The 21,969-nt window shown below is 38.6% G+C and overlaps 1 protein-coding gene across 5 annotated transcripts in view; it reads left to right on the forward strand.

The window, feature by feature from the left end:
- The window catches only part of rbfox3a (RNA binding fox-1 homolog 3a), a 363,663-nt gene that overhangs the window by 209,720 nt on the left and 131,974 nt on the right, over window positions 1-21,969 (forward strand). The window lies entirely within an intron of this gene.

Raw genomic sequence — 21,969 nt, forward strand, 5'->3', positions numbered from 1 at the left:
CCCTCCTGACGAAAGAACTCATCCGGCTCCTGTTGGCGGTTCTGGGGAGACTGTTTGGGGAATGATACAGGCAGGAGCTCGGAAAAGCACACCTCTTTTAAGTACCTTTCATCGCTTTCACCTTTCACTCTCCTTAGAGCAACCTCAACCAGTTGTCTTTTTAATAACAATATTTATACATATCTAATTGTGGTCTCATCGACGCGTGTCTCTTCGGTGGCGCGTCAGAAGGGCAGTGGGAACGGCAGGGTTCGACGGTGGGATTATATTTAGCAAGATCTGGCTCCCCAGTGGATTAATTAAATGTTGTGAGAGGGGTACAGTGCAGTCTGGGTAAACCGCAGGGCTGTAATTTCTCCTGCCAGCAGTGCCGCTCAGTGGGCAGGTTAAGTCACAGATTAAGGGTTGCATGGCTGGTGCGGAGAGGAGGAGATGCTGGGTGGTGGCTCATTAGGCACGACTCCCACTGTGTTCGGAGAAGTTGTGGGAAAAGGGAAAAGAAAGGAAGAGAAAACAGAAGAAAAACAAACAACCGTTTTTACCATTACATGGCGACTGTATGTTTAAAAAGTGCTGGGGAAGAGAAGGATTTGATTGGCGTGGTGGAGAACCTCTAAGTCCAGAGCTGTCAGAGCAAAAAAACAAGTCCAGTGGTGAAGAGTGGATGGGTAGATTGAGAAACTTTGGCCGTTCTGAACATGCTGTGCTTGTGTTAACTATCTGTTATGGCATGTGTGAGCTTTATGCCATTCGGTTTGTTTTCAGACCATTTTATTAAGCATTTCTGTCTATAGAAGCAGTAAAGATTTGGTTTTTAAAACATACTACTTATTATATACTGATCACATTAGAACTGTATAATTATGTATTTATTTATTTTTCAGATGTATATTTTTCAAAGCTACCCCAGACCCAGACTTTCAATTTTAGATATACCTGTAGGATGTAATAATGTAAATAATATATATTTATTTAACACTCTTACACACATAAGTATATATAAATTATGATTTAAACAAGCATTTAAAAAAGTGCAGCATTTATTGTGAGAAACTTCAGTGTAATAGTGGAGATATCACGTTAAACACATCGACTCATTTTATTTATTTTCCAAGGTTTGTGTACTTTGTTTCCCATTCAATGTTAGCTAATGCCAGCATGCTTGAGAAGAAATATACAGATATAAGAAATATGTAAGTGATATAGGTGATAAGTTTACAGAAGGTTTGTTTATTTATTTACTGCTTTTCAGATGTCTTGTATTTATCTTTTTTAAGGAATCACAGACCTAGACTTTAAATCTTAGATATATCTTTTTGACATAATAATACAAATAAAATAAATAACATTTATAAATATATTTATTTCATATACACACATATTTTATTCATTCATTCCTTCATTCAGTGATTCATTCGTTCAAATAAATGCAATACAAAACATTATACCATTGCCATTAACTTCAGTGAGGCAAGAATTTTACTCATGAAATGTTTTTAAATGCAATTCTAATCAATATTATTTCCATCATTAAAAAAATGTGAAAATGTTTATAACAGAGAAAAAAAATCATAATAAAAACTAAATGCATGTCCACTTTTAGTAGACCACTTAGATCAAAAAGATTTATTATGAGTGTGAAAATGTTTTTAGTTTATTTTCTGTGAATCCACAAAGCTTTAGAAACAGATGTGGACAGGTAACAGTAGATGCTAGCTGACACTTTTGTTATTTGTTATTTTGCCATTGTATGTATGTACAGTGGTATGTGAGGTGTATGTGTTTGTGCGTGTGTGTGTGCGTGTGTGTGTGCATACACATCTGGTCTTGACCTCTTCAGTAATTACTAACCAGCAGAGGAGTTTCCCAGCCTACCCCGTGACCTCTCTCCCCATCCGCATGTCTTACTGACCCTCATCTCCTAGAGCTGCCCAGAGCCTCCCTCAGCTCTCTCGCAGGCAATTAACCTCCCACACACACACCTCTGAAAAATGATCAGCCCATTCAGTAATTACTCATTGTAGATTACGCATAGATTTTACTCATTCTTCAGTGCCCTACAACCCAAATCCTGAGACCCCAGAGAAAAGGGGTCATTTTGGCTTGTACTGTGTCTGTATTCAGAATGAACCAAAAACCGAAGACGACAACCTCATTTCTTTGTAAAAACATTGAGAGCAATACATCACCAAAAAATGTTAGCCCCTCGTTAATGCACGTTAAGTAATTTGCATCCAAAGATGACTTTGTGGCCTGCTTTTTAGCATCAGTGGGAGCGCGCAGTGGCCACGGTTGTCATCTTATTAGGGGCACTGCGGCTAAATGTGATCATTATCTCCAGCGAGAGGGCTGCAAATGAAAGCAATGGAGTGCAGAGATAGGAGGGCCCACTGAGCAGCATGTGCTGAATTGTCTTATTTCAATTAATTTCACTGCTAATGCGCTGGATGGCTGTGATTTTAACATAGATGATTTCAATAAGCAGAGCATTGCAGCAGAACGCATCGTTTTCTCGGAAGAGGTCAGCCAAGACAGTACGGCTTGGCCAACGCTGCAGCCACGGTGCTTTCGGCGTCCTTTGCAGTCTCTTAAAGAAACCCATAATCCTTTGAGTGTGCGTTTGTGGTCCCCTCAGGCTCCTGTGATCAAGTTGACCACTTGAAGCGAATTGTAAAATGTTTAATTGCCCCGTCCAGTCCTATTTGTCTATTTATTGTTTGTACCCTAGAGACATTTTGACAGTAGTAGCTTCTCTGGACAGTCGCACGTGTTTCGATGCTATATATGCCCCCTCTGGACCTCTGTAGCATTATTTAAATCTTTCACAGGCTTTAGCATTGCTGTATTTAGGCTCCCCACGGATCAGCACGTCCCGTTTTCCCACCGGATTGTCCATTGGCAGGCTCTTTTCTTGTTTCCGTGTCCTGGAGGGATTTCTTCTCCTCTTGAACTGCGCTCGGAAAGTTTCTCAAAGAGAGAAAAGAAACTTTTCTGCTTTTTTTGTGCTCACTCGAAATAATTTTTCCACCACGTTTTAGCAGCAGACTTTGCAGGCGCCGATCGCAGCGCATTTGCATTCTGCTAATGTCACTAGTTTAACATGATCTCCGCTCTTTCCCCTCCCTTCCGTGGCAGTCGTAGACTCGACTTCGGATTCGTAATGCTTTGACTCTAAGCATGGTAAATTAATGTTTGCTTTCGGTTCTGCTGACTAGGCAGAATGTGCCCTATGGCACTTCATAATTACTCATAAGCTCGAGATCAAATCAAAATAAATGGCTGGAGTTTCCCAAAGTGAGACCTTGGGAACGCACTTTAGAAGAACAAATTATTCACAATGCAGTCAGAGCATGAAGAGAGGGTCTATGAAGTAACGTGCTCCTTAGAGGGCTTGCTTATTAATCATTTAGAAACCCACCTGAAGTAGCGCAGAGAATTGTTTGACTGAGGCCTTGATGACCGTGTGTACGGCGTATTGATAAATCCGAATGAGCATTTCACAGTCTAGTTTAACGCGAGCTACGCATTCGAAGATGTTTGATCGGTGAGCTAGAACAGCAACTAGCGAAAATCAAGTGTGTAACACGCTTTCTCATCCTTGTCAACAACATTTTAGCGTATATTTTCCCTACCTTCGGATATCGACGCCCTCTTGCCTTGGGGGTTTGTTTTTTAATAGATCCTGTTAGCGCATCCTTGGCGTATTGTGCATGAACTGCAGCTGGTTCTACGGCACGCTCGCATGGGTAGAGCCCGTTTTTGCTGAGTCATCTGCCTGGCACACGCGGGCTAGCAAACAGAAGAGCAGTCATTAATTTAGTCCTTCTTTTCTCTGTTTCATTGCTGCTTCTGCTGAGGATGCACACGCGGACACAAAGGTTTATTCAAATCATTAAAGGCATGCATGCATGCAAAGCTAATCATTTGACCTTTGGTTTTGTGCTCTGCGGAGACAAAGGCTTGCATCTGCAAGCGGCGGAGCGCATTATTTATATCATGTGATTTATGATTAGAGTGTTAATATACAAAACGCAAAAGCAGACAGAGATCAATATGAAACAAATAGCTAAAGCCCTAAATTAGCACAGAGCTGCGTTTATTAAACAGACTTGGCTTTGAACAGGCCGTTGCTAGCACCAGGGTTGTGCACTTTTCGGAATTGAATTGAGAATTCCTCTGATTCCGTGGGAATTCAGTTATTTGATTTTTAGTTAAAGAGGTGAAAACTAATTTTTGACAATGTTTGACAAGACATATCTTTGAACGTTTGCTTAAAGCCTTGCGTGTAAAAGCCTTATAGCCCTTAAGTCATATAGCCCTTATAAACAAACAGACAGGCTTGCTGACACAGACAAAATCATTTTCAACATTATTAGAAATATTTAATAACGATATCACAATAAACTAGTTTTATTTAAATATTATCATCAATATTTGATCAACGGTTGTTTAATATTTACGTAATTATTATATTCAGATACTGTAATTGCTTTCTCTGTTTGTCTGTTATTCATTATTAAGTTATTATATTTGAAACATATAGATTACAATATAATAAAAAAATATTTTTCAAATCTGAATATACGTAACTCTCGCTATCAAAGTGGCATTTTAAACCCTGCGTTCTGCGGCGAGATTTTGGGGAATATTTTGTTTAGGATCCTCCTTCCTACACGTCAGAGCATTTTTAGCTTCTAGGGTGATTCTGTCACATCTACATTTAGGACAACATCAAAGAGGCTTGGAGTCCGGTGTGACTCAAGACAGCCATTATACGCCTGGGACGCGTGGACTGATGGTGATCAATTAGTGTAATAAACCACTGATCAGAGAGCTGGTCTTCAGTGTGACAGAGTAATCTGGTTTCTAATCCAGGCCTGGACTGCAGGGACACACCACGATGGAGAAGTCCCTCTATTATACATCAGTAACATGTGAGGCAGCGATCGATGATGCTGTTCATGACTATAGTGTGCACTGCGCACAACATCTTGCTCCTGATCCCATCAGTGCCAATCGTTTACTTATTCATCGCTTCAATCATTTATTAGTTCAGGGATTTATTTGATGAATGCTTGTCACACTTAGAGACTCGAGATGCGGTCGGTGTGTACTTAAAGCGGTGGAGGTGAAGTTTGCAGGTGTCAGGCCTGATATGCTCGCCTTGGGCAATGTGGGGGAAAAAAGGTCCATTCAACTGTTCGGAGTTTGGAGAGCTAGTCTCCTCCCGCCCCTCTCTCTCTCGTCGCTTCTATCCAGTCACTTGATTTCTTCTGCTGCTGTCTGTGCACTCATGCAGAATTAGCTTATTTGTCAGCGGGTTGCGCCTCAGAGCCCCGGTGCACATCTCCAAATCCATTTCCAGAAGCGAAGCACAAAGGACGTTGTCCTTATGTCATGACGACAAATTTGCTGAGCCTCCCCGATCCGAATGCAATGCAGGAAAATGGTCCCATCGCTCCTGCGGGGGTCTATGGAGCACTAATGAATGGGCTTCTGGCTGCGAGGAGTTCTCATTGCACCTTTTTTTTATTATTATGATTATTACTATTGAGTGTAAGCTACATTTTTCCCTTCTTCCTCTAAACCCAAGGTGCTCTGTAAACATGACTCATACGCTCGGCTTCAGCAAGAGAGAGATGACTTCTCTTACAAATGTATATATCTGGAGAACTACTTTTGCTCGTGTGAAGAAACACGTTTTTTTACCCTCTGATTTTGACCAGAGGCGCTTCTCCAAAATACTAACTTTCTTTAGTGGAATTTTCTCGTTTTTAGGGGCTGTTCACATAGGATGCAATACTGGATTGAAAAACAGCTAGGTGCAGCGCAGCGGAATGGAACAAAGCGCATGGGGTCTTGAGAAACTTTATTTTAAAACTTTTAGCTTTTTTTTAGCTTTACATTGTGGTGCTCATGATCGTGATAATCTTTCACAGTTTTTGTTATAGGTGTTTATTTTTTTTACATTTTGTCATTATGATATTATTAATTTTAGTTACTTAAATTACTTAAATGGAATCTACTGTATATAATTTTTTAGTTTTTTTGTGCAACCATTCACAGAGACTGCCTTTATTTATTTATTTATTTATTTTTTAGTTTTATATTAACCTCTTAGTAATGTGTGTAAACAAAAAATGGATACACAAGCCAAACCCTGGTACTCAACCCAGTGGTTTTCCCGTTTAGTGCGCTTACGTACTGTTCACTAACTAGTGCAGACATAACACAATAGATTTCCTTTATTAACAGCCTCTTACTTTGCATATTTGCTTACTTTGCTAAATCACACCCTCATATTCACGATTGACTTTACATTAATTCACTATTTGGTAAAATTTTTAGTCAATTTTATTCACCTGTTCTGTGCCCATTCGCTGATGTATTTCTTTGCCATTTGACTTTGTTTCCTCCCTCCCTATATGTCTGATGTCAGAAGCTGGATGCGGGGCTTCCTCAGCAGGTGTTGTTTTTTAATTGAATCCAAAATCTCTGTGGAGGCCATCCTCCTCCTCTCCTCCTCAAAGCAACAACAATAGCTGGTTACAGGGTAATGAATGGCTAAATCACGCCTGCTTTGTTTACTCATTTGTGACTGTCACACCGTTCTCTGTTCATGGATTCCAGGAACTTTAGGCTTGGGCTTCCCAAAGGTTCCATATTTGAAAAGCCACACAGTGTGAGCTGAAAAATGACTCTGCAAATTAGTTTTTTCTTTTTTTCTTCTTCTTCTTCAAAGGGACCGCTAAAAAAGATGAAGCACCCCAAAAAAATCCATACGGTTTCATCAGGGTAAGCGTATACACATGAATTTCAGCCCTCACCTGTTCCTAGTGACAACAAACAACTCCATCCCCACTAGCATTAGCTCAGAGCAGATGCGCTAATGAACACCTCAGTGCCATTGGAGGAGGTGGTACACAACATGAAACATACAAAACAGACTCATATGTTTCTTCTACTCACTAGCAGGAGTCCTGACTATCAAAAATTGCAGCTTCTGACATCAGGCATATGGAGGGAAGAAACAAAGTGAAATGGCAAAGAAATACATCAGCATATATATATATATATATATATATATATATATATATATATATATATATATATATATATATATATATATATTTGTTTTTTTTGTCTCATACTGTGACTATATTTCTGTTGAGATTTGCTCTTCAAAAAAAACTTTTTAGCCTATATTTTTTTATCTTGTTTCCAGCTGAAATATCTAGAAATTCTTAAAATCAAGATGGATTTTCAAGAAAAGCAAAAAATATTTTCCAATATTTTAATATATTTTGTGTTTTTGCAGAAAAACCCTGAAATAATCTGCTGATGGGATAAGCAAAAACATTTTTAAAATAAATAGTTTTCTGTTTGAAATAAGATGATTGGCTTTCACAAAGAGCTTGGTTGACAGGCGACCTGAACAATCAGAACAGGTATATTATGCCGCTGCTATCCAACATCTACAGCTGGTCTCCACAGAAATCTGTGTTAAAAGGGATTGAATCTTTTTCAATATAAAAATGTACGGAGGGTTAAGCTGTGCTGTTCTTGGCTGCCACAGTAACAAGCTAAAATTCTTATAAAATTCCTATAAACCACTTGTTTTGTGTACCAGTGGCCATGTCCGCCACTTTATGCATGGATTTCAGCGCTGAAGTCAAATACTCAGCGTTAAATAATAAAATAATCTGTTAAAACGTTTGCTCTTATCATTCTGTGGAAATAATTAAGTCCACTCTGGTGGACTTAAACTTAAAATGCTGTGCTCCGCGATTGAAATAAAATACTTTCTGACTGATTCGTTTTCATTTCATGCTTTATTCAAATATGAAAAGAAGATTGTTTCACGTGCTTGAACTGAGGTAATACAGTGCTTAAAAATCTTCCTGACTCCACTTTTGAACGGTAGTGTAAACGTACATTAAGGAGATTATTCGATATCTTCACCTGCCTGTGAAGTCGTTGACCGCCTGGACAGCGAGGCAGAAATCTTTGGTTTTGGACACAGACACTGTGACCCTTTGTGGTGTGTCCCAGCCTACTTGATTAATTAGTGCAGTGATAAGAATATATAGAAAGGTGAGGAGAGCATTACTCCCTACTGAACGCACGCTCAATACCTTTACCCCTCTATCGAAAAGAAGGAAGGTTGTCTAAAGGAAATGGGGCCTGCATACAGAGCGAGCGCTTCTTCTCTTCAGTCTATGTTTAATGTCAGACTGCACGCACACCAGCTGTGTGCAATAAGCAGCGTTGTTACGAATACTATAATGCTTGCTGATGGAACTCTATTAGAATCCCCCTGTTTATTTGGCTGCGCTGAAGCCGGAGAAGTCTTGTTATGAAGCTCGTAGATAGATAATCCAACCTCAAGATAGTCTAACCCACAGGGCGGCCATTAATAATAATCTACGAGATCTTATCTCACTTAATAATGCAATTAGCGGCTGAGTGCATCGACTTGAGCTGTAATGTTTAGGGTCTTCAGTTCAGGGCAGGTGTTCCATCATCCCTTAATGTTCTGACAATTTACTGTCCGTGAATGAGATTCACAACAGCAATCCTCTGGATGTAAACGATAAGTGTGATTTGTTTGCTGAAGGGCGACGCGTCACGGAAATGTGGATTCTTCTTGTTTTCGTGTCACGTTTATTGATTACATTTTATAATATGAACATATTGTGCAAAACACATCCAGGCTATTCCCCTAATAAATTCCCCTGACCAAGGTCAGGCATTGTGGGCAGATCATGAGGTATAGATCAGCATGGCCGTTCTATTTGATGTATTTCTCTGACTTGTTATCTCTCTAAGCATCTGTTTCTTGTTACAAAGTGATGGCATAGTATCTGAAATGGAGACAGAGTTCCTAACCAGCCAGTTATGAGCATCAGAGGTTATTATTGATTACCTGTCTACTTTGTTATCCAGAGCCCTTTGTTTCCTCAAACTCCCCTGTTCCGCGGCACTGTGGCGTTACAGCGGGTCAGAGCTCTCTCGTGAGCCGTTCTGTTATCATAGATATTTATTGTGTCTGTATACCACATCTAACACTGCCTTAATATGACATTGATTTCACTGAGCATGTTGGCCATTTCAGTTCCAGCTGGCTTCTTAAAGGAACACTCACCTTAAAATTCTGTCATTGGTTACTTTCTTTCTTCAGTCTTGTCAGTATGGTGAAAGGACTGAGGACCTGCACTCTTAGATGAGAAAAAAGATCCTAAAAAATGGCCAATATGACTCCTGCGCTTTATTTCAAGTGTTCTAAAAACAAAAATCATATGATTGCTTTTGTGTGCTAAACAAGAAGAATTTCATTTTTACAGTTTCAAAAATCTTGACATCTGTTCTAGGCATCTAGGCATGTTCCAGAGAGTTTCTGAGAGAAGTATAGATGCCCTGTTTATAAATGATTCATGAATGAGTCAAATCTTTTCACTGAATCCACAGAACTGGTCTGAATGGCTGCATCAAACATCACATACTTACCAGTTTTGGTAAAAAACCCAATGGACAGTTTACAATCCCATGAGGCCACGGGAGGGGTTTTGTGAATGGAAGTGAAGCAACACAATAATAATGACAACATGTAGTATGTCCTGATTACTTTCACACCACACACATTAATTTTTAGTGGCCTCAAAGTAATTGCTGCATAAAAGAGGTACCTGCTCAGAGAAGAAGCAACTTTGGATTCGTTTTCTGAATGATTCAGACTGAAGTTCGACTCATTTATCTGGTTCCAGCAGCCTATTGAAGTGAAATTTTGGTTTGTTCATAAAACAAAACTATCACATGTTTTTGAAATATAAAGAAATGTTTTATGGTTCTTTTATAGTCTTTTTCATGCTTTTTGAAGCTTGACTTGCACTTTTCTTTTATCCAGCAAAGTTGCTTAGATTTCCTACTTTACTGTTTTACAGAAAAAGAAATGCATTCAAGTCCGGTAAATAATGACAGAATTTACATTTTGAGTGAACTGTCCTTTCAAAGCATGTTCATTGGAGGGTCTGTGAGAGTTTTCAAACTCAGTCATGGTAACTTAAACACGTCGTGTTTCTGGATGCTGCTCTACATCAAAACCTACTGCGTGTGATTCAATATAGCAAAACATATGGGGCCAATGGGTTTTATGAACCCCCGCCAAGATGAGAGAGACTGATCGAAGATCGCCCCCTCTACACGACCCTGAGCGGAAATGGCTTTAATCTGCGTTGTCGTGAAAAATGAGGGTCGAGGGAGAGAAGAAAGAGAAAACAAACTTGTTATTCCGGCCTTTCCCTATTACTGATGTCTTGGCCTGGCATCGTCAGACAGGCAGGTGGCACATTATGCCAGTGGAGGAGAGGTACCTGCTGGCAGAGCAGGCAGGCAGAAAGAGAAAGACTGAGGGAGAGGGAGAGAACAAGGGTGAGGCGGTGGAAAAACAAGAGCTGAAAAGAGAATGATGGAGTGCGTTTGAATGGTCAGGTAGTTAATGCTTTATGAGATTGGGCCGAGGAGGTGGTGGAATGCAGTGTGAGCAGTATTACGCCACATAAATCTGGAGGCCTGCTTTCCCTGCCTGCGTTTGCACTTAATTACCTGAGCCCTGTGCATACCTATAGCTCTTCCCTAATGGCCAGCTCTCATAGCCCCTCTCATGCCACAGGCCACAGAGGCCATTTGCACACTGTGCATGTGCTGTGTGTCAGGCCACATGCTCCATACACCAGTTGATTTAGGAACAGTCCGGGTATTTTAATAAATCACGTTTATTTTACTTTTATATTTCAAAAATGCATATTTATAATGTTTGTGACTTTTTTTCAAATTTGTTACTTTTCATAACTTAAATGACCTTTTTAATTTATTTGTGAGATATAAAGTCACAAAAAAACATACAATTATCTGTATAAATACATGTTTATTTCAAATAATTTTAAGTATATTTCACTAATGCATATTTGTGTCTTCACATTTCACAAGTATATATATTTATTTTAAAATAAAAAATAAATAAAAATAAATAAAAAAAAATATATATATATATATATATATATATATATATATATATATATATATATATATATATATATATATATATATATATATATATATATATATATATATATATATATATATATATATATATCTCTCAAAATCAAGTAATAGTTTTGACTTTACACTAAGTGCCTTTAAAATCCACAAATGCGTATTTATTTTTCCTAGTTATGACTTAATATAGCAACTGCAAATTAATTTTTAAGGTTTATGACAACATCTCATAAATGCATTTGTCTCAAAGTCATGAATTACAGATCTCACGATAGTGAGTTTATTTTAAATTAATTTATTTATTGTTATGTTGATTGTCATTTGGACAAATTCAGCAGGCACTCACATGGAATTATAATTTAGGGAATTCATACCTGCATTTTAATGAAGTTGTAACTTGGTTTGCAATGTGCATGCGGGGATTAGTGCTGGCTAATCCCCCAAAAAGTAGTAGTTGCAGCATGTTATAGAATGCATGAATGCTATAGTGAACGTTATATCGCCCCACTTTACAGAAAATGTATAATTTTTTTTTTTTTTTTTTAAGTCTTATATACCTGTAATTAAAGAAAGAGTCTGTCTTAGATCTCCCATTAGCTGTCTTGTCTGGGTCAGGTCTGTTTGGCCTATCAGGCAGACAAGATCAGAATTTCATGCATAAGATGGCTCCCGTCAGGGGGCCCTGCTTTTGAGCTGCCCGTTATGGATTTAACGATTTCCCTGGTGCACAAGCGGTGGCTTCAAACCCCGGGATCCGTGTAACGCTGCCATCTTGAACGCCTCCCATTGACCTTGGAGATTATTGCTGGACTAGGCAGCAGAAAAGTTATGCTATATCTTAGTCAGGAGCTGTCTTCTATCAATGAGATGCTGTGTTGGCCATCGATCGGTTCTATGCCAGGACACAGTGCTTGATTGATGCTTGGCGAGCGGCGGGCTGGCCTGGAGGACAGCCTTGGGAGAAAACAGAGGCACTCTGCTTTTCCAGCACCTAAAGTGTAATGGCTATAATGATGGAATGTGCATGGAGACTCTTTGAGCTCCAAAAAGTCCCATACCAAATTACCCCTTTTTTATTCGGTTATATAGTTTGATTAGTTTCGTTATTATTATTATTGTCAAGATCAGATCTTTGAACTTTTTGGCTTTTTTAAAGGCTTGAAAACCCGGTGTGTTTTAGACTCTTCATAAATACCTCATCAAGTCTTTTTCAGTTATGGTGAGCATACATTTTTAAACACACTACAGCGACCTGTGTACCTCCTTATAAATATCCTACTACTTTTCCCTTCCAAACGGTTTGGTCCTTGTTATATAATGTAATGAAACCAGCTTACACCCTTTCTTCAGAGCTGTCAGTCAGTTGTGGCACCAAGTAAAGCGTTGCATTATCAAGGTCCTCCAGGGGTCCTTGTCAAGACACTTGTGCTAAATAAAATACACTTACAAAGAACACCGGGTCAAAGTAAGGCTGTTACACCATCCAGAATTGAATTGAAAATGCCTTTTAAAATCCAGCTCAATTCCCAGATTTAAGGTGAACAAAAAATAGGTGAAAAAAAAATTGTTGCAATTTGAATGAAATTTCCGAATATGAAATAAAATGTAAATACATGGATGGATGATAGGATAGAAGTTGTTTATATTTATCTATTGTTGCTGTTTATGGGTTGGAATGGCTTCTTTGGCAGATCACGTTGATGTATTTGTTTAGATCTGTGAGTTTTCTGGGCCTGAAACATCAAACGCATTCACTGTCACTGGCTGATTTTGAGCCTGCATGAATTGCATGATTTTTTTTTTTTTTTTTAAACTGGGATGAGATGTAACATTGAAATCCCTTTGTGATGCCAGTCAGGATGTGTCACAGTCATTTAATTTGCCAAAGCCTCCAGCTCTGGCACAATTTCCAGACATATTAAAGATCTAAAGATCACTTCTTTTTATCTTTGAATGTTTGTGCGTGTTTGTGCAGTGTGTGTGTGTGTGTGTGTGTGTGTGTGTGTGTGTGTGTGTGTTGGTCCTGCCTGACCCTGGTCTTGTTAAGGGAATGCCTCCATGTGGTCAGTTCACAGGAGAACACAGGTTGTCAGGTCAGGCCCAATCAATCAGCTTTGATCTTTAATAGACCCTCTCCCCAAGCTCCTCAATTAGACCTCCTGTGCTGGATTTTCCAATACGAGGTATCCTGAGGCTAGCAAAGGGATCACACTATTTGTGACTCGCACACAAGCACACACGTACATGACCACATTCACTGACACACATTCAAAAGCACTTCCTCTATTAAGGACACCAAATGTGGCTGTTTATATGTGTGCGTTTATCATGTGTTCAAAATCAATGCATTGTAATGTATAGCAGTGGTTCTTAACTAGTGGCAGGTCAGATCTGGTTGCAGAGATTGGAGGGAAGAGATTGATAAATGTATAAAATGATAAATATAAATTATGATAAACGTGGTTGTTCATATATTTACAGTACTGTTTAAATGTTGGGGTCAGCAAGGTTTTTATTCTTATATTAAAGAAATTGATTCTTTTATTCAGCAATTTTGAAATAATTAATCAAAGGAATCATGGAAAACCACAAAATATTAAGCAGTATAAAATATTAACGTTGTCCAAAAGAAGATTTTAGTAATGCATATAACTAATTTTTATATATTACAGTTTTTATATATTTACTGTAGGGAATTGACTAAATATTTTCATGAAACATGGTCTTTTTTTTAATTAGAAATGTATTATTTTGACTACAATGTAGTTATTAGGTATTGCTACAAATATACCTGTGCTACCTATGGCTGATTTTATGTTCCAGGGTCACATGTACTGATAATATATATGATATTGATATTTCTCAATATTGCCATTTTTACTTCATACTTTTTCAAATAAATTCAGCTTTGGTGAGCAAAAACATTAAAAACTTTTAAATGTTAGTATTTATAGAATGTGAAGACTAACACTGATGCAAAAGTTGGCAGTTTCCTTCATTTTTTTAATTGGGTAAATTCTCACCTCTGTTTATGCAGTTTAGAAAGTGTGAAAATTGATCAATTCAATATATAGTACAACCAGGGTCATGAAGCAAAGCTAGTAACCCAAAATAATAGTTAGACAATGCAATAAGAAACCACTTTTATCTGTTACATACTAAAAATAGAGAGCAGCACCATTTCATTTAAAAAACCCACGCAAACTCTATGCTACTCTATGGTGTATGGTTTTAAAAATCAATAAAAAGAATAGTTTAAACTTGCATAAAAGCTTTTTATTTGCCTTTATTGGCCATTTTGGATTTTATGTCTGTATTTGTAGTGTTGCAACTGTTATTTTATTTCAATGCACAACGAGCTGCACAATAGTTTTAAAAATGCAATCTAAATTAAGTTTAGTGCTTATCGTTACCATTGTGATTATATTGTCACGCACTATTTACATCCCTAATCCAGCCAGTAGCTATTAGATTCAATATGTGCTTTCATCACCTTACAACATTTCTCAGTTACTGTCATCCTCAGAATTCTCTTTCACACACACGCACACACACACACACAGACACACACACATACAGACAGTAAATGAAAACTGACAGAGGAGTTTGAACTCGAAGCCTCTGTGACTCTTGACTCCTGGGAATCTTCTGGCAGCTGTGGGTGACAAAACAGAGCAGATCAAGAACGAGCTGCAAATTTCCAGTCTTCTTGAGGAAAGAGTCCTCAGCAGCATACAGACTACACTTGCAGCTAGCTTTATTTCTTTCTTGGTGTTTTCTCTCCCTCTAAATCAAGTTGCAGCTCTTGCTATACAATATAAATGAATCAAGTCTGGGAAGGTGCTTTTTGATGCTTTTGAGTGATTGCTGGGGAGCGATACAGTACGGCTGTCAGAAATATGTCTCTTTTTCTCTGTAGCCATCCGTTTCAGCTGCGTGGATATTTCTGTTTGCTTATGTGTTGTGCATTCTCACTTCAACATGTGCCAGAGGTCTTTTTTATTGGAAATGGCATGAATATGTTTAAAGGGTTAGTTCACTCAAAAATATTCTGTCATTAATTACCCTTATGTTGTTCCAAACCCGTAAGACCTTCAGAACACAAATTAAGATATTTTTGGTGAAATCCAAACTCTCTGATCCTCATCAGTGGTACAATAATTTTATGACGCTACAAGAATGCTTTTTATAAAAAAGAAAAAAAAGTGACTTTATTCAGCAGTTCGTCTTTGCAAGTTGTTATCATTCTTCACTTTGGTTCACAATGTGATATTAATAATAATAACATCCCAAATAATAAACAATATGTGCTGTAAGTATTGTGATTAATCACATCTAAAATAAAAGTTTATGTTTGCATAATATATGGGAGTGTACTGTTTATATGTGTATATAAGTGAACACACATGCATGTATATATTTAAGAAATATATATTTATATATATAGTCCAAAATTATATCTAAATATATCTTTGTATACAATGCATGTAAATATTTTACGTTATGTGTGCGTGCTCAATGGCATTAATATATATTTTTATTTTTATTTTTTATTTTATTTTTAATTTTTATTGTAGATTGCAAATAAATTAGTTTGGCTAAATATTAATGATTAATCTTATAATATGTACATTTATGTTTTCTATTGTACATGTGCTGGTCATATAATTAGAATATCATCAAAAAGGTTTTTTCACTAATTCCATTCGAAAAGCTTGTATATTATATTCATTCATTGCACACAGACTGATATATTTCAAATGTTTATTTCTTTTAATTTTTTGATTACTATAACTGACCCTAAATTCAGTATCTCAGAAAATTTTAATATTGTGAAAAGGTTGAAGACACCTGGTGCCACACTCTAATCGGCTAATTAACTCAAAACACCTGCAAAGGCCTTTAAATGGTCTCTCAGTCTAGTTCTGTAGGCTGCACAATCATGGAGAAGACTGCTGACTTGACAGTTGTCCAAAAGACGACCATTGACACCTTGCACAAGGAGGGCAAGACACAAAAGGTCATTGCAAAAGAGGCTGGCTGTTCATAGAGCTCTGTGTCCAAAGCACATTAATAGAGAGGCAAAGGGAAGGAAAAGATGTGGTAGAAAAAGTTTACAAGCAATAGGGATAACCTGGAGAGGATTGTGAAACAAAACTCATTCAAAAATGTGGGGGAGATTCAAAAAGAGTGGATTGCAGCTGGAGTCAGTGCTTCAAGAACCACTACACACAGATGTATGCAAGACATGGGTTTCAGCTGTCGCATTCCTTGTGTCAAGCCACTCTTGAACAACAGACAGCGTCAGAAGCGTCTCGCCTGGGCTAAAGACAAAAAGGACTGGACTGCTGCTGAGTGGTCCAAAGTTATGTTCTCTGATGAAAGTAAATGTTGCATTTCCTTTGGAAATCAGGGTTTCCGAGTCTGGAGGACGAGAGGAGAGGCACAGAATCCACATTGCTTGAGGTCCAGTGTAAAGTTTCCACAGTCAGTGATGGTTTGGGGTGCCATGTTATCTACTGGTGTTGGTCCACTGTGTTTTCTGAGGTCCAAGGCCAACCCAGCCGTATTCCAGGAAGTTTTAAAGCACTTCATGCTTCCTGCTGCTGACCAACTTTATGGAGATGCAGATTTCATTTTTCAACAGGACTTGGCACCAGCACGCAGTGCCAAAGCTACCAGTACCTGGTTAAATGACCATGGTATCCCTGTTCGTAATTGTCCAGCAAACTCGCTTCACCTTAACCTCATAGAAAATCTTTAGGGTATTGTAAAAAGGAAGATGCGATATGCCAGACCCAACGATGCATATTCTAATTATATGACCTGTATATAACAATATAGTTTTTTTTAATGTATTTAAATAGCTGAGATGTTTTACACATTACACATTTTTGATTTTTAATATATTTAAATATATTTTTAATAACAATTATTTATTTATTTATTATATCTAGGCTGTTGTTGTAATTTCAAAATAAAACCGCAGAAGCAGGTACAGCGAGGGTCTCGTTGGGCTGGATGCTTGCTCTGCTCATTTAAGATGTTTGGTCACTGATCAAAGCAGCACTCATTTTGGTGGTCGATGCACACAAATATGAAGCAAGTGCAGAGAGAGACAGAGAGAGAGCATACGGGAGGGGGCTTTCCAGCTGTCTCTGGTAGCATGCCAGTGGGATGACATGGGGCTCTGAAGTGTTGGGGGGGGAAGGCTGGCTGGGGACGAACCTGCGGAATGGCACACTGGAGATATGCAAAACGCTAATGATCCTCGCCCTCCCTCTGCCGGGACGGTTCTCTCTGCCAGGCCGCTCCAAGTGGTCCGTTCCACTGGGGATTCTCACCAGCAGGCCCAGGTATCCATGATTGCTTTTTAATGTGTGGCTCTTGGCCAATGGGAGCAGGGATTTTCATCAAGTATGACTGCAGAAATATTAAACTAGCCTGGGATTATTTTTCAGTCACAGTCCATTAAACTGTAGGGGGAAGTGGAGCCAGGAGCTTGCTCCTGCCTGCACAAGTTAGGCCAATTAGGGTTCTAATTTTTTATTAATACGCCGCAATGTTAAATAAACATGCAAACAGCTTTCGTGTTGTATGCCAATTAAATGCTGTTTTATTTGACTGCCACTTTAATCAGGCGGCTGCACAGGGGGAGGATATGCAGTTTAATTAAATTGTATTACTCTGCATTTCCTGTCAAGGCTCTTTTATGATTTCAGAGTAATCTATAAGGACATCAACCATTGATTTACTCATATTTTAATAAATTATGCCGGTCCGTACCATTGCGAAACTCTGCACATGGGAGAATCGTAAAGCAAAAGGGCGGAAACAAAGAAACGAGCAGCGGGCGCGAGTCATTTTTTTTATCATGCGGCAGAATGTCCCCCCCCCCACAAACAATCATCTCCCAACTATGGCAGGGAGAAAGTTTCAAAAGCTCATTTTGCCCGATTTTATCGCTTCCCCTGTTCCATCAATATTGCCTTCTGGTTGATTTTTAATTTCAGGTTGGAGACCTCAGCATATTTAGTGCTCGGCTGATGACATTGTATTTATTTAGTGCTCCCGTCAATAGCGCGCTCAAGTGCAAAAAGTTCCTCCCCCGCCTTTGCTGGGTTTTACATAGATAAGTCAAAATCTCAATGTACATACATTCAGACTACCAGCAATGAATTAACTCTCTGCCATGGAACATTCATTAGATTTTTTCATGGATTTTAAATAACGAGCACATAAATATAATGTAATTTAATATCTATCTATCTATCTATCTATCTATCTATCTATCTATATACATCTGGAAATGTGTTAAAATCGAAAGCACAGTTCATTTTGTGATTGAAGAAGTTATGGTTTAGTAAATTATTTAATAAAACTAAGAAATCATGAAAACACAATACAAGGATTGGCTATGGAAGTCAAATTACAGTTTCTTTCATTTCCATTCAAATTTTTGCCACTTTTTGTTTTGCTACAATTTTAAGATCACATTGTAAGTTATGAAAATGCATCTGTATTGCTGATAATGATGACAGCAATGATGAATATCATGATATTCTGGTATTGTGATCCTACGAACCCCAAATGATAATGATTACTCATGATTAGGGTGATTGACAAATTGCTTGAATTAAAAAAAATGCAATTACCAGAGATGGATATCTGGACCAGTGTTTTCCCATGACGATATTTACAGCGTCCTGGCTCCACGACATCTTATGAGTTGGTATTTGTGTGTGTTTGTACTCATGGTCTCTCTAGACTTCAGGAAGGCGGAGGTAGTGGCAGCATACGGTTATTAATGCTTTGCGTCCCTTGCAGCTATGTCTGCCGCCACAGCTTCATGCTGTATTAATCAGAGTGCCGGCACGGACTGCCCCTCCAACTGCACATGATTAAGTAGGACTGGAGCAGTGTTTAAACAGACACAGCCACACTCCCCACTCTGAAACAAGGCTTTTGAGCATCCCCAGGGTACAGGAGGGGTAATGAATACATCGTTTGGAGAGGCGTTGTTATGCCCTGGAGAGGACTCTGGAAAAGAGGACTTCTTTTTCTCCAGCCCTTGTGAATCAGGCTCTGGCCCAGAAACAGGCAGGGTGGGACTGCCATATGGACAGGCTGGTGTGGCTGGTGTGTTTGGGTTGGACAGAGGTCCTGACAGAGCTGCCCCGCTGAGAGGAAGGGCCAAGTCCACCGGTCTAGTATCAGAGCGATGCCAGAACAGATCCGGGTCAGTGTGGCTAATGGAAGCACAGGCCCAGGACAGGATGGCCACTGCCAGAGCCACAGGGCTTATGGGAGGAAGCTTCCAGCCGGAAGAAGGCAGACATTATGTCATCCCTGTTGCTCACTTGGCAATAACAAGCGTAAGATTTTGATATGTTTTGCAGTGTTGTGGGTAGTTATTTTTATACAGTGGCCCCTGAAAGTATTTGGGCACTTGGACCACATTTAAAAATGTATGAACGTCAATGCATTACGCAGCAAAATATAAAACTGAGTGTCGTCCATGTTAGAGAAAGATACTGCAAGCACGCTTCTCAAGCTTCACGCTTCTTGTTTCGAATTTTAAAACAATACGTATATAGATTTTTGGACACATTCTGGCTGTTAAATGATGGTGGATTTTCACTATTAGAGTCATTTTCAGTTATTTCCGATATATTTTAATGTATTTAAAATTTTTGTAATATGAGCATTTCTCTTTCAGCTACTGCTGTCCATTAAAAAGTTTATTATAAATGTAACTGTTTCATTTTGTACATCAAAATATAATTTTTCACAGTGAACAACATAACCCAGAACAGAAACCACTAGTGATTTTTTTTTTTTTTTTTACAAATACTGTAATTACAAACAAATTAGTAAAATGAGTAAAACATTTAAAATTACAGTAGAAAGGTTGAAGATTGAACTTGTAAAATGTTTTACAAATCTACAAAACAAAATGTTCTAAATACATAATTACAGCTGTGCTGATATTAAGAAAAATAAATCAAGATGCAACATGATGGTAACATGTTTCGCTCCTGAATGAATCTTCAATTTGTTAATTCAACAAATTAGTTAGTAAATGAATGATTCAATGGTTCACTTAATTGTTTAAGACTTGTCTATTAATGAATTTGACTGCACTACACCATTTGCACAGTGTATTTTGATCAATTAAAAATCAGTTTGTTTTTAAATAAGATTACACAAAGGACAAGTATGTGTGTTTTCTTACTTTTGTTTTGTAGTACACATCCTTTTTATCTCTTCACATTCCAAACGTATATTCAACAGTTGGGCGTGTGTTGCTTCCTTTATGAAAAGTGGCACAGTAAATATACATCTTGAGATTTTAGCAATCAAATAAGGATATTAGCTTAAATAAGGATGAAAATTAATTAATAAGAAACGTTTGTGAAACATGATAACGTACCTGCAGCGTCACCTGTGTAAACTCGAAAAGTCAGTTCTCAGTAAAATAAGTGTATCATTTGGTGTGTGTGTTTTTGTTAAAATCATGATGAACATATGTTTTTCAGTTAAATCCTTTGCCGAGTGTTTTATTTCCACATTTATAATGCTGTTTTAGAGTGCAGATTTCTATTTACTTTTTTGCCTCTTATTATCAAGTTATCATGGTCCTAGATTCCTCCACTCTTGCATCAAACTTGAGATTCAAAGCCGGGTGCTTCCCTGCAGATCAGGCAAGCATCGTTTACGCCACTTATTGTCATCCTTGCAGAGAAATGTGAGATAATACAGTCTCAGTTTCGACTTAAACTCCTCCATTCATCTGCATGAGTGCTCAGCGACACGCAGACCAACCCTGGGCCGAGATATTCCGATGGCAGATTTAAATGTGATGACACTCTTTTCTGCCTTAAATCAAACTGTTATTGCCGCCTTATCAAACCAAAAATACTCTCTCTCACACACTGTTTATGACAACTTTGACATTTGGCTCAGTTTTTAAAGCTCTTGTCAAATTTGCCAAACTGCAGGGCAGAGTGAGATAGAGAGAGTAAGGAAAGGTTGTCAGAGAGAGAGAGTTAGAAGGGGGCTTTAAAGACAAAGCGCAAGAGGGAAAACCAGGGGAAAGGAAGAAAAAGAGACAGGGAGATAGTGAAGCAGCCTGGGGGGTTGTTGTAATGTATCTGCAGTGTAGCATGTCAGTGCAGCTTTACTTTACCGCATCCTCATCTCGCCGTCAATAATTAATCACAGGTGAGGCGTGGTGAGAAACATGCCCACGGATGCCAAAGGAGCTTCAACCGGTGCCAACAGACAGCAGGGAAGCCTCAAACGCGATGACAGCCATCCCTCCTTGCCTCGAGTCTCACCTTACGACACGTTCCTGTGATGCAACGTGCCGCGGTCTGAATTACATCACCTCTGAAAAGAGCAGGAGCGCCGTTCTGCCTCCAAATCTACAATTTTATTGCTAATTAGGCCATATCTTTTTATTCCTAGACACCAAAAAAATCAGCCACATGTATCATGGATATAAATGCATTATAGTTGTGATCGATTGGCTGTAGCGTGGCCCTGTGGCATGAATATTCATGGGGTGATGTATAGAGAGGGAGGGAGCCGCATCGAAGGCTCGTGGTGTGTGATCCGTGGACTTTACAGTCACCGCCGGGTAGCCTGCGGCTAGCAGCCACCATAAACAATAACGCAAGGCCCATTTATAACACTAAAACTCATGTGTCGCCGCAGCCACAAAGAGCACAAGTGACATTTTAATGGGCCTTTTTACTTTTTGTTTTTCAATAATGAATGCATGGCTTGCTGTGGTGCGCTCCACAATATGCGCTTCACTATTGTTTTGAGGCATAATGCAGATTTTTGCTGTACTTGGCATTTATAGGGAATAATTTAATACACATCGCAATCTTCGCACGCGCTTCTCTG

This window comes from Puntigrus tetrazona, chromosome 12 (assembly GCF_018831695.1).
Source record: "Puntigrus tetrazona isolate hp1 chromosome 12, ASM1883169v1, whole genome shotgun sequence".
NCBI classification, from domain to species: Eukaryota; Metazoa; Chordata; class Actinopteri; order Cypriniformes; family Cyprinidae; genus Puntigrus; species Puntigrus tetrazona.